The sequence below is a fragment of the Lolium perenne genome, chromosome 6 (assembly GCF_019359855.2).
Source record: "Lolium perenne isolate Kyuss_39 chromosome 6, Kyuss_2.0, whole genome shotgun sequence".
Classification (NCBI taxonomy): Eukaryota; Viridiplantae; Streptophyta; class Magnoliopsida; order Poales; family Poaceae; genus Lolium; species Lolium perenne.
In genome coordinates this window covers 62,317,146-62,328,729 of record NC_067249.2, presented here as the reverse complement: position 1 = coordinate 62,328,729, position 11,584 = coordinate 62,317,146, and the positions used below count along the sequence as shown (strand labels likewise).

The window sequence follows — 11,584 nt, the reverse complement described above, 5'->3', positions numbered from 1 at the left end:
CGATTTTGTCAGGCCAATCAATGGTGCTAGTTATTGATTCACCTTCCTGATATTCCACGCAAATCAAATCTACACTACTTAATTATAAAAATTAAAAAGGAGGAACATGTTCCCTATTCTGCCTACCTCTCACTACAACCAGTTTTGGTCGTCACCCAAATGGGCCGCACCAAATGGGCCGCACCAGAAATCTCGCCCAGAATCAAACTCGCACCAGAAATCGCCCAGAATCAATCTCGCCCTATAATCAAGATCGTCCCATAATTTCCAAAAGGAATGTAATCACGCCCCAGTCAAACTTGCCCAGAATCAATTTCACCCCATAATCAAGATCATTCTATAATCAAGCTCGTCCCATAAGGTAATATGAAAAAAAAAAGAATCAACATTAATGAGGACGTGAATAGCACCCAGGCAGAATACTTGATGTACAAAAGCAGGACCCGGCCTATAAATTAGCAGAATATGATGCAACCAATCTTCAACCTTACGAAGTAACCATGGCAGTACAACTTAGCTTCGGACGCGCCTGCTCGGAGAGAATAATGCCACCAAGGCCGTACTCTCGCTTCGCCTGGAATCCTCACTTGCAACTTCTTCTTTCTACACTATAATACTGCATCAAAGATTTCATTTGTTAGTTTGACTGATACATGTGTTCTTCTCATTTCTCAGGCATGTTAGTTTCCGATTTGTTGAAGACATGCACACATACGGTCATGGTTGGGTGACGATTCGAAAATTGTGACCGCGTGAATTAAAGTGACTCGGATGGGAGATCTTATTTACCACGCCATCCTAGCTGACACAAATGTGAGTCCTCTAATGCATTATTGTTATCAGTAGCTACAACTTTCTTCTCGCAATGCTATGTAAATGCTCCTTGCTGCATACAATACCTGCATGTGTTTCTTTCAATTCGTTAGGATGTAAGGAGCATTTCATAATATAAATAAAGCAGTCCAGTAGACATTCTTGAAAATAGGATGCAAATAAGGACCATGAGTAAGGCAGTATAGCAGCGCCCAAGCTTCAGAATAAAATGATTTTAGTCCATGTTCCCATAATTATGTGATGTCCAGGTTCCCATACAAGTTTAACAGAAATGCATCTATTCTTTCATACCCAGTAGTGCAAAGGTGCCATTTTAACAGGAATGTGTGGTACTTACTGGTATTGCATGCATAATTATTGGTAAAATGTTTGTGTACTAAAGAAGAGGTCAACATGTAGACTGGTATCTTTTGCAAAATGGCTATATTTTCATCAGTGTCTATCTTTTGGAATTTGACAGGGAGACAAGATGGAGGCGATAGCGTATCGGCAACTAGCAGAACGTTGCAACACTGAGCTTCATGTCGGTGAGGTGTACTATTTCAAAAGGGTGGGGTTCCAGATTTCTGAGGCTCCACCATCATCTGGATTGTTCACACCAACAGATTACTACATTCACATGGACTCTCGTACATAGATTTATCCTGCTCACCCTAACATTCGCATCCCCGAACTTCTGACACGGTTTGCCAATTTCGAAGTGACCACGAGAATTAGAAACAAAACAATCGTAGGTAGGTATAATTTTTTTATATTTTAACTAATTAAACTACTGATGTTCTTACTATCATGCATCTATAGATTTTTAGGGTATTGTCATACATGTCAGCTCTATCATGTTTCACAATTCAAACAATCGTAGAACCCCTTGCCGAGATGTCTTCCTGATGAATACCAAGTAAGATAAAAAAGTCTTCGGTTGTTTTATTATTCTTCTAACTATGGGTTTACTAATGACTGGTACTTTACAAGGGGACAATACCTTGCTCTGCGCATATGGGACAAGCACGTGTCACGTCACATGACACAGTGGCGGCTTGCCAAACAACATATGTGGACCTTGGGTGCATCAAATCTTCGGTACAGCATGGCGCAAGGTATATTACAAGCTATGTGTAGTTGTCTTCACTAAATCTTGAGCATACATGTGTATTATAATATTTATTTATTATATATGTATGTAAGTTGTAGGGGCTTTGATATCAATAGACGAGTCACATATTGTCTTCAAGCCATGCATTGATGGTGATCTGGAGTCATATCGTCTAACCCTTACCCCAAATCTGAAATACATAAGGAGACGGATCAGAGTGTTTGTTCGACTCAGGTTGAAGATGGGTTTCTATACAAACCTACGCCTGACAAGGCTGTGAGTCCATGAACAGGGGGCAGCTTTTATCCTCAACAGCAAAGACTCATGTATGCCCATGAATTATTATTAGTATTAGAACAAAATACACTGTAATTCTTGGTCACAAACCTTGTTCTCGGTGTAATGGCCATTCAATTATTACGATACAAGTGTTTTCTATTCTATTGTTTGTGGTTAACCAGTTTCTGAGAAACTCCAACTTGAAAAGTACTTAGGATATGCATAAGGTGCATACAGAAAATAGCAAACTAAGAATGGTGATGGCATAAAATACTTTGTATTCGGTAACATAAAATACTATGTATTCGGTAATATAAACATACCTGTTAATGTCAAAAGTTTGCTAACACGAATCAACCACACTTGGTGGTCATCAACATCCAGTGCCACTGCATGGAGTTGTCACAACAAAATTAGTAGTTTAGATGTGCACTAAATAAATCACAAGTACACACCCTGGAACTTGGAACTGTTCAAACAATATTAATATCCTTCTAGCATCGACAAAAGCAAAAGTCCGTCCGGCTGGAAAATGCGTCTGTTACCACCTTAAGTGGGGCGACGCAAAGTGACCGGACCGTCCGCGGCGACGCAAGTCTGACCCAAATAGCGCCTCAGATGCGTCGCGGCGAACGTTGCGCGAACACGCAAAGTGTCCGCTCGCGTCTGGCGGACATTTCGTCGGCCCGCCTAGCAGTGACCCAGCATCGATACGTCTTCTCAGCGGCGCCAGTACTGGCGCCGAGGCGTCGCTTCGGCAGTCTGCGGCCGCGTAAATGGTGATGCCTCGCGTGGCCCGCGACCGTCGCCTACCTCTGCGCACGAAGTAATGGCGATGACACGCGTGCCGTGGCCGTCGCCCTGCCTCCGACCTATATAAACAGGGGCGCGAGCCTCTCACTCCTCCCCACTAAATCCTAGTGGTGCACAACCTCCACCGTAGCGCTACTGCCGCCCAGCCTCCACCGGAGCCACCACGCCTCCACCTCCACCTCCCACTCCACCTCCCCCGGCCTCGAGCTCCGACGAAGAGTTCGACGACGACGACAGCACCGACGACCTCCTCAACCCGACCAGGGACGCCAAGGCCCTGGCTGAAGCGGAGAATGAAGCAGAGGAGGAGCGGGTGGCCCACACGGCGTTCGATGCGAGATGGGACGCCACAGGGTGGAGGTTGTCACAGTCGCAGAGGACTCTGACTTCGACATCTCATGATCTTCCGATGACCCTGATGCGCCTACCCCGGAGGAGAAGGCGGTGTAGCAGAGGGCGTTAGTCGAGTCTTTCGAGACGCTCAAGGATGACACCTCCAACGCGGGACTGCAGCATTGCCTGCTAGAGGACGCGGCGGCGCACTGAGCCCTAGCGGCCGCACGGGAGGCGGCGGAGAAGCAGACGAGGGAGGGACGCAACGACGGGGCTGGCCCGTCAGGCAGAAGGTAGTCTAGACTTCTAGAACTACTTTGTGTAGTTTGAATGTACTACTTTCTATGCTTTCTAAATATGTTTCAAATCTAAAAATGGGTCGCCCTGCTCGGAGCACACCCAGACGCAAACGGACGCGCGGATAAAATATGTCCGCGGGGTGACGCAAACGGACGCTCGTGACCACTTTTGGGCGTCCGATATGCATCGCCCTGTTGGAGATGCCCTAATGGAAGCAGACGGAATGGCCGAAATCAATAACGTTGCAATATTTGGGTGGTACAAACCTAAACAAGAAGTTTTTGATTGTATAAACCAAAAGAGCGGATCTTTTAATGGTATAGACCCAATTTTCCCTATATTTGGACACATTTTATGTCTGAAACTATCCAAATGGGGATTTCGAATTCCTCACCGTCGATGAAGTATGCCGAGCAGGGGTACCCATCGGTGGTCGCAGCGGCGCTCCTTATTGCAGGAGCGTGGGCGGACTGGCGTCGCTCCTTGTTGCCGACGAACCCGTGGGACGGCAGCACCCCAATCCCTCCGCGCCGAGCTCGAGGATGCGTAGGTCGGCGCCAGCGGGCTGGGATGGCACATAGTAGGAGTTCCCGTGCTAGAACGAGGCCCACTAGGGCCATGGCCCGAAGATTGCCTCCTCCATCTGCAGGCAAAGTGGCGAGGGGATCGACCATCCACTCTGGAAGCAGTAGCGGAGCCCTCCATGGCACGCGCAGTGATAGAAGTAAGTGGAGTCGTGTTGTTAGTGTTGGTTTTTAATTGATAGATTTGTGCAAGGAATGATTTTTATGTGACTACTTGGTCGAAAAATATAACAGTATTTTCGCTTTATCGCTGGTTTCTTGCATCTTTTGTGAACATGTGTGCCTACAATGAGTCGGTGATTACAGTTGAACCATAGTATGGAAAAAATTGATTCCATTGAAGTTCTTTGCTAGAATAAATGTGTATTCTGTAAGGAAATATGTATCTCTTATATATGTGCCATTAGAAATGAAATTTGCGTCCCGTGGCAACGCACGGGCATTTGTACTAGTGTATATAAACCGGTGAGACACATCCTACAGAAACGATGTAGGACTATTATTGACGCTATGTTTGTCTCTGGATGGATTCCATCGGTACCAACAGAGAAAGAGAAGCCCATGCGGAAGCCCAGGACGTGGTGGGTAGGATAACAGACACGCTCACATTTCGTGCGTGGGTAGGATATAAGTGGAAATTGCTCGGTAGCGCACGCGCGCTGCCGGGTAAATCCTATGTCGGTGCCTACCAGGCACCGCACACCCTGGTCGGGTATTGGGTCTGGCCCATTTTCACCTTTTTTCTTTTTTTCGTTTTCTGTTTTTGTTTTTCCTTTTCTTTTCTTTTTCTTTTTATGTTTATGTTTTTTCTTTTCTTTTCTTTTTCTGTTTTTTTTCTGTTTTCCTTTTCTTTTCTGTTTATTTTTATTTTTGTTCAAAATCGAAAAATTTCAAATTTGAAAAGTTCAAAATTGTAAATAGTTCAAATTCGAAAAACGTTCCAATTTGAGAAGTGTTTAAAACGAAAAATGTTCAAAGCTAAAAATTGTTCGTATCCGAAAAATGTTCAAATTTTAAAATATTTTATTTTCGAAAAATGTTTAAATTTTGGGAAAAATTGAATTTTTAAAAAATGTTCAATCTAAAAAATGTTCAAATTTTGAAAAATATTCAAATCCAAAAATTGTTCAAATCCAAAAATTGTTCATATAAAAAAATAAAAAACTAGAAAATAATGTTTTTCAATTTTTTGAAAATATACAAATTTTGGAAATTTTCGAAAAAATTTCACATTGGCATTTTAAATTTTTAAAAAAGAAAAGAAATAAAACAGCAGAAAAGGAGAAAAACAGAAAAAAAAAACCCGAAAACAAACCTCACTGGGCCGGCCCAACAGGCACCCTGGGGGGTGCGGTGCCTGATCCACACCGACCAGGGTGGTGTATAGCACCTCCCCGCTGCCGAGCACCGGTTCGCTGAAGCGCACGCGATTGTGGGCCGGCCCAATTGCTGAGCACCTGAGCTAAAAACAGAATTAAAATCAGAGTAGCTGGGATTGGATCGCTGGTTGTCAAGGACGGGAGGGAGAGAGCTAAGCCGCTAGGTAGCTGTTATGACGTTGCTCAGAAATGTGCAACAACTTTCTTCAGTTATCTTCACACGTGAGATCTGAAAAAACCACACGTGTGGGAGCTTGCCGCTAGCATTTAGTTCTTTATTCGTTCCGTTCCAGATTTTTTTATAGGTTTATAATCGGTTCCCCAACTATTTTTTTCTATGGTATGTTTTCTCATAGCTTTTTCTTTTTTTCTTTTTTTACCTTTTTAAAACTATGTTAATATTTTTTATGGTTTTTATTTTTCCAATTTTTCTCTTCTAGTGCGGATGTGTTCCTTGTATATACAAGATATGTTTTTCAAACGCTAAAAATTTGTATTCACAGCCAGAGCGGAATTTTGAGCTGCCAATTTTTTTTGAATATGCCCCAGTTTATTATCTAACTTTCGTTAGTTGAACACTTTTCTATTTGAGCACATGTTGTTCTGTTTTGACAGCTGCCACTATTTGCATTTGCCTCTTAATCTCTTTCTTTTCGAGTTCTTTTGAGCAAAGAGATTTCTGGAAGAAGTGATACAGTAGCTAATATAGTAGCTAATTATTTAATAGATGTTTGATATATATTAGAACTGAACCCAAGTGGATTTGTTATTTTGATTGTACTAATGCTGCTAATAAGATTTGTGTGAAATTTTGTATGAAGAAAGTTTTCAAGTGTAGAGAGAGAAGAATGATGTAATGAGATGAAGTATGGGAAAAAAATCAAGCTTGGGGATGCCCATGTCACCCCAAGAAATATCCAAGAGGTACAAGCATCAAAGATTGGGATGCCCAAGGCACCCCCTCTTCATCAACAAAGCAACATGTCATCTTTCTATGCGCTATATTTTTATTGCTTCATACGCTATGTGTTGTTCTTGGAGCGTTTTTATTTTTGTTTTTTTGTTCTGTTTTATTTTGTTTGTTGTAGCATATTGATACGTCTCAAACGTATCTATAATTTCTTATGTTCCATGCTACTTTTATGATGATACTCACATGTTTTATACACACTTTATGTCATTATTATGCATTTTCCGGCACTAACCTATTGACGAGATGCCGAAGAGTCAGTTACTATTTTCTGCTGTTTTTGGTTTTAGAAATCTTAGTAAGGAAATATTCTCGGAATTGGACGAAATCAACGCCCAGGGTCCTATTTTTCCACGAAGCTTCCAGAAGTCCGAAGAGGAAACGAAGTGGGGCCACGAGGTGGCGACACACTAGGGCGGCGCGGCCTGGGCCCTGGCCGCGCGGCCCTGTTGTGTGGGCCCCTCGTGACGCCCCCTGACCTACCCTTCCGCCTACATATAGTCTTCGTCGCGAAACCCCCAGTACCGAGAGCCACGATACGGAAAACCTTCCAGAGACGCCGCCGCCAATCCCATCTCCGGGGATTCAGGAGATCGCCTCTGGCACCCTGCCGGAGAGGGGAATCATCTCCCGGAGGTCTCTTCATCGCTGATACGTCTCCAACGTATCTATAATTTCCGATGTTCCATGCTTGTTTTATGACAATACCAACATGTTTTGTTCACACTTTATATCATTTTTATGCGTTTTCCGGAGCTAACCTATTGACGAGATGCCGAGAGGCCAGTTGCTGTTTTCTGCTGTTTTTGGTTTCAGAAATCCTAGTAAGGAAATATTTTCGGAATCGGACGAAATCAGCGCCGAAAGTCTTAGAAATACGCGAAGCTTCCAGAGCACCGGAGAAAGGTCAGAGGGGTGCCAGGGGGGCCCCAGACCCGAGGGCGGCGCGGCCCAAGGGGGGGGGCGCGCCCCCCTATGGTTTGGGCAGCCCGTGGCCCCTCCGACTCCGATTCTTCGCCTATTTAAGCCGTCGTGACCTAAAACTTCGACACCAATTGACGAAACTCCAGAAAGACTCCAGGGGCGCCGCCGCCATCGCGAAACTCCAATTCGGGGGACAGAACTCTGTTTCGGCACCCTGCCGGGACGGGGAATTGCCCCCGGAGCCATCTCCACCGCCGTCTTCACCGCCATCTTCACCGCCATCGCTGCCTCCATGATGAGGAGGGAGTAATCCACCCCCGAGGCTGAGGGCTCCGCTGTAGCTATGTGGTTCATCTCTCTCCCATGTACCTCAATACAATAATCTCATGAGCTGCTTTACATGATTGAGATTCATATGAGTTTGTATCACAATTTATCTATGTGCTACTCTAGCAAAGTTATTAAAGTAGTTCTATTCCTCCTGCACGTGTGTAAAGGTGACAGTGTGTGCACCGTGTTAGTACTTGGTTTATGCTATGATCATGATCTCTTGTAGATTGCGAAGTTAACTATTGCTATGATAATATTGATGTGATCTATTCCTCCTACATATGCATGAAGGTGACAGTGTGCATGCTATGTTAGTACTTGGTTTAGTCTTTTGATCTATCTTACACTATAAGGTTACTTAAATATGAACAAATTGTGGAGCTTGTTAACTCCGGCATTGAGGGTTCGTGTAATCCTACGCAATGCGTTCATCATCCAACAAGAGTGTAGAGTATGCATTTATCTATTCTGTTATGTGATCAATGTTGAGAGTGTCCACTAGTGAAAGTGTAATCCCTAGGCCTTGTTCCTAAATACTGCTGAGTTACTACTGCTTGTTTACCGTTTACTGCGTTACTACTGCTGCAGTATTACCACCATCAACTACACGCCAGCAAGCTATTTTCTGGCACCGTTGCTACTACTCATACTTATTTATACCACCTGTATTTCACTATCTCTTCGCCGAACTAGTGCACCTATTAGGTGTGTTGGGGACACAAGAGACTTCTTGCTTTGTGGTTGCATGGTTGCATGAGAGGGATATCTTTGACCTCTTCCTCCCTGAGTTCGATAAACCTTGGGTGATCCACTTAAGGGAAAACTTGCTGCTGTTCTACAAACCTCTGCTCTTGGAGGCCCAACACTGTCTACAGGAAAAGGAGGGGGGCGTAGACATCAAGCTATTTTCTGGCGCCGTTGCCGGGGAGGAAAGGTAAAAGGTACTCACACTCCGGACCTCGGCTACCAAGCTATTTTCCGCCATTGTAAGTACTCGAAGCTATTTCCTTTAGATCCTGCAATTGCAACTTTTTGTTTCTTGTTTACACTAGTTAGGCATAATGGAAAACAACAAAAAAATTGGTGAGCTTTTTAGTCTTTTTCCTGATTTAGAATTGTTTGATGCAAAAATTAAAAAACCTATGGAACCTTATTTGCATGCTAGTAGTGATGTTATTAGTATGAATGCAATTACTGCTAATACTATGGATAAGTCTAAGCTTGGGGAAGCTAGTTTATATAAAAATAATTTTTTTGCTCCTCAGCTTTGGAAGAAATATTTTGCTCTGATAATGCTTTATCTCCCATATGCGATAACTCTAATGATGCTTCTGATATTTTAAATCCACCTGCCGAAAGTATTCCGTATAAAATACCTATGCAAATTATTGAACGCGTTATGGATAACCGTTATACAGGGGATGGAACTGTCCACCCTGGAGATCATTTATTGTTCTTGCATGAATTATGCGGTTTATTCAAGTGTGCAGGTATTGCTATGGATGAAGTGAGGAAGAAACTATTCTCTATATCGCTGTCTGGTAAAGCAGCGCATTGGTATAAATTACTGGATAATGGGGATTCTCTTGAATGGAATGATATTGTGCCCCGGTTTTATTCTAAATTTTATCCTCCTCATGAAGTGCATATTGATAGGAATTATATTTATAACTTTTATCCTCGTGATGGAGAGAGTATTTCTCAAGCGTGGGGGAGACTAAAGTCACTAATGCTCAAATGTCCCATTCATGAGCTTCCCCGTAATGTTATTGTTAACAATTTTTATGCGAGACTTTCAGGACAACACAAGGACTATCTGGACGCGTGTTCGGAGGGATCTTTCACAAGCAAGGAGGTTGAAGCTAGGTGGGATCTTCTTGATCGGATTGAGGACTACGCTGAAGGATGGGAGAACGACAAAGGTATAAATTATGATTATGAATGCATTGAAGCTTTTATGGATACCGATAAATTTCGAAATATGAGTGCTACTTATGGTCTTGACTCTCAAGTTGCTGCAAATCTTTATAAATCCTTTGCTTCTCATTTTGAATTGCCTAAGAAGAATTTTGATAAGTATCATGAACCTTTTAAAGAGGCTTGCATGAAGAATGAAATTGTTGTTAATTATTGCAATAAGCATGCTCAAACTCCTAAGAATGCTATTTCCTATCAGCATGTTAATTTTTGTGGAATGCATAGGCCTTGTGGAATTAATCAAGTCAAAGATGAATATTGCATCCATCATATTAATGAAAAAACTAGAAAGTGGTTTAGGGCTCTAGATGATCTTGGTAAAAAAGTTTGTGCCCTCTACCCTTTTATTTGTGAAGTTTGCCATGAAGTGGGTCATTTTAATTTTCAATGCTCCTCAAATGATAATTTGAACCCAATGAGTGCTGCAAATTTGTATTGTGATGATGAAATTACTCCTAATCAGCATGATGAACTTACTTTATTTTTGGGGTGTGAAGAACTGTCGAGAAAAATCTCTTTGTTACATATGAGTGATCTTGATATTGATGATGTCCTGCATGGGTGTTTTTCTTATTGCATTGATAATAGCCATACAAATACTTACATACAAAATATTTTAGAAGATGACACCTTGCCAAAATATGATAGGACCGCCATGTGTTTTGAACTAATTAATGAAAAGGAGGAATCCTTCCAAGTTTCTTCTATTGTTTCTGAAAGTAAATCAGGTTATGCGGACAAGCTACCCTTCAAGCCTCTTCCTCCTAAAGAAGGAAATGAGGAGAAGGAAGAGAATAAGAAGAAGGGAACAAAGAAGAAGAAGAAGAAGAAGAAAAAGAAAGAGGTAACGGCGTATCCCCGCGTGAATGAGATAACGCTAAGTAACCGTAAGTATGTTGCTCCTAATGATTATTGTGATAATGAATCTAAATATGATGATCTTCCTATGCCCTTTACATACATTAGCGATCATGATTTGAATGAGCACACTACTTTTGATATTGCAAATCTCTGGGAAACTAATTCTGAAAATGATGATAATAATTGCCATAGTGTCAGTGCTATCCATGCTTCCTCCCATAATAATATAGAAAGCTGTAAGCTTGGGGAAGAGGTGTTTGAAAATCCTTTTGCTACTGATTATTATGTGTTTGATACATCTCCTTCTAATAACAACGATGGTATGGTCATAGATAAACCGACTGTGAAAGATAACTATTCTATTTCTTATGATGACACTGTGCCTCCGATCTTTGATGATTATTATAAAGAATGCTATGATATAGGTTATAACTACCCTTATGAAACTTGTCATAGTCATGATTGGGTTACCAAAAACGATTCCCTTAATATGCAACTTGTTTACCATGTTCAAATTCTTGATAATAATCCTGCTCCAATTACTATTAATGAAAAGAACTCTCCTTATGCCAAAATTAATGATACTTCTATGCATATGAACCATGATAAAAATGTTTTGAGTAATGGGTATATTGTGGATTTCATCAATGATGCTACTGAAAGTTATTATGAGAGAGGGAAATATGGTTGTATGCATCTTAATAATATTAAGTTTCTCCTCTTTATGTCGAGAATCTTGAAGTTACTCGTGTTTTATCCTCTTATGCTTGTCACTTTGTTCTTCATGAATTCATTTGTGTACAAGATTCCTCTTCATAGGAAGCATGTTAGACTTAAATTTATTTTGAATTTGCCTCTTGAAGCTCTCTTTTGCTTCGAATACTATTTCCTGCAAGTGGATCATTAA

General features: G+C 41.9%; 1 long non-coding RNA gene across 1 annotated transcript; it reads right to left on the bottom strand.

Annotated features, from left to right (window-relative positions):
• Positions 1-205: 205 nt before the first annotated feature.
• On the bottom strand, positions 206-2,715 carry LOC127309689 (uncharacterized). The gene is made up of 3 exons (XR_007857290.1): positions 2,530-2,715; positions 716-899; positions 206-616 (listed from the first exon to the last, which is right to left on the bottom strand). It is a non-coding gene; the product is annotated as an uncharacterized lncRNA (long non-coding RNA).
• Positions 2,716-11,584: the final 8,869 nt, after the last annotated feature.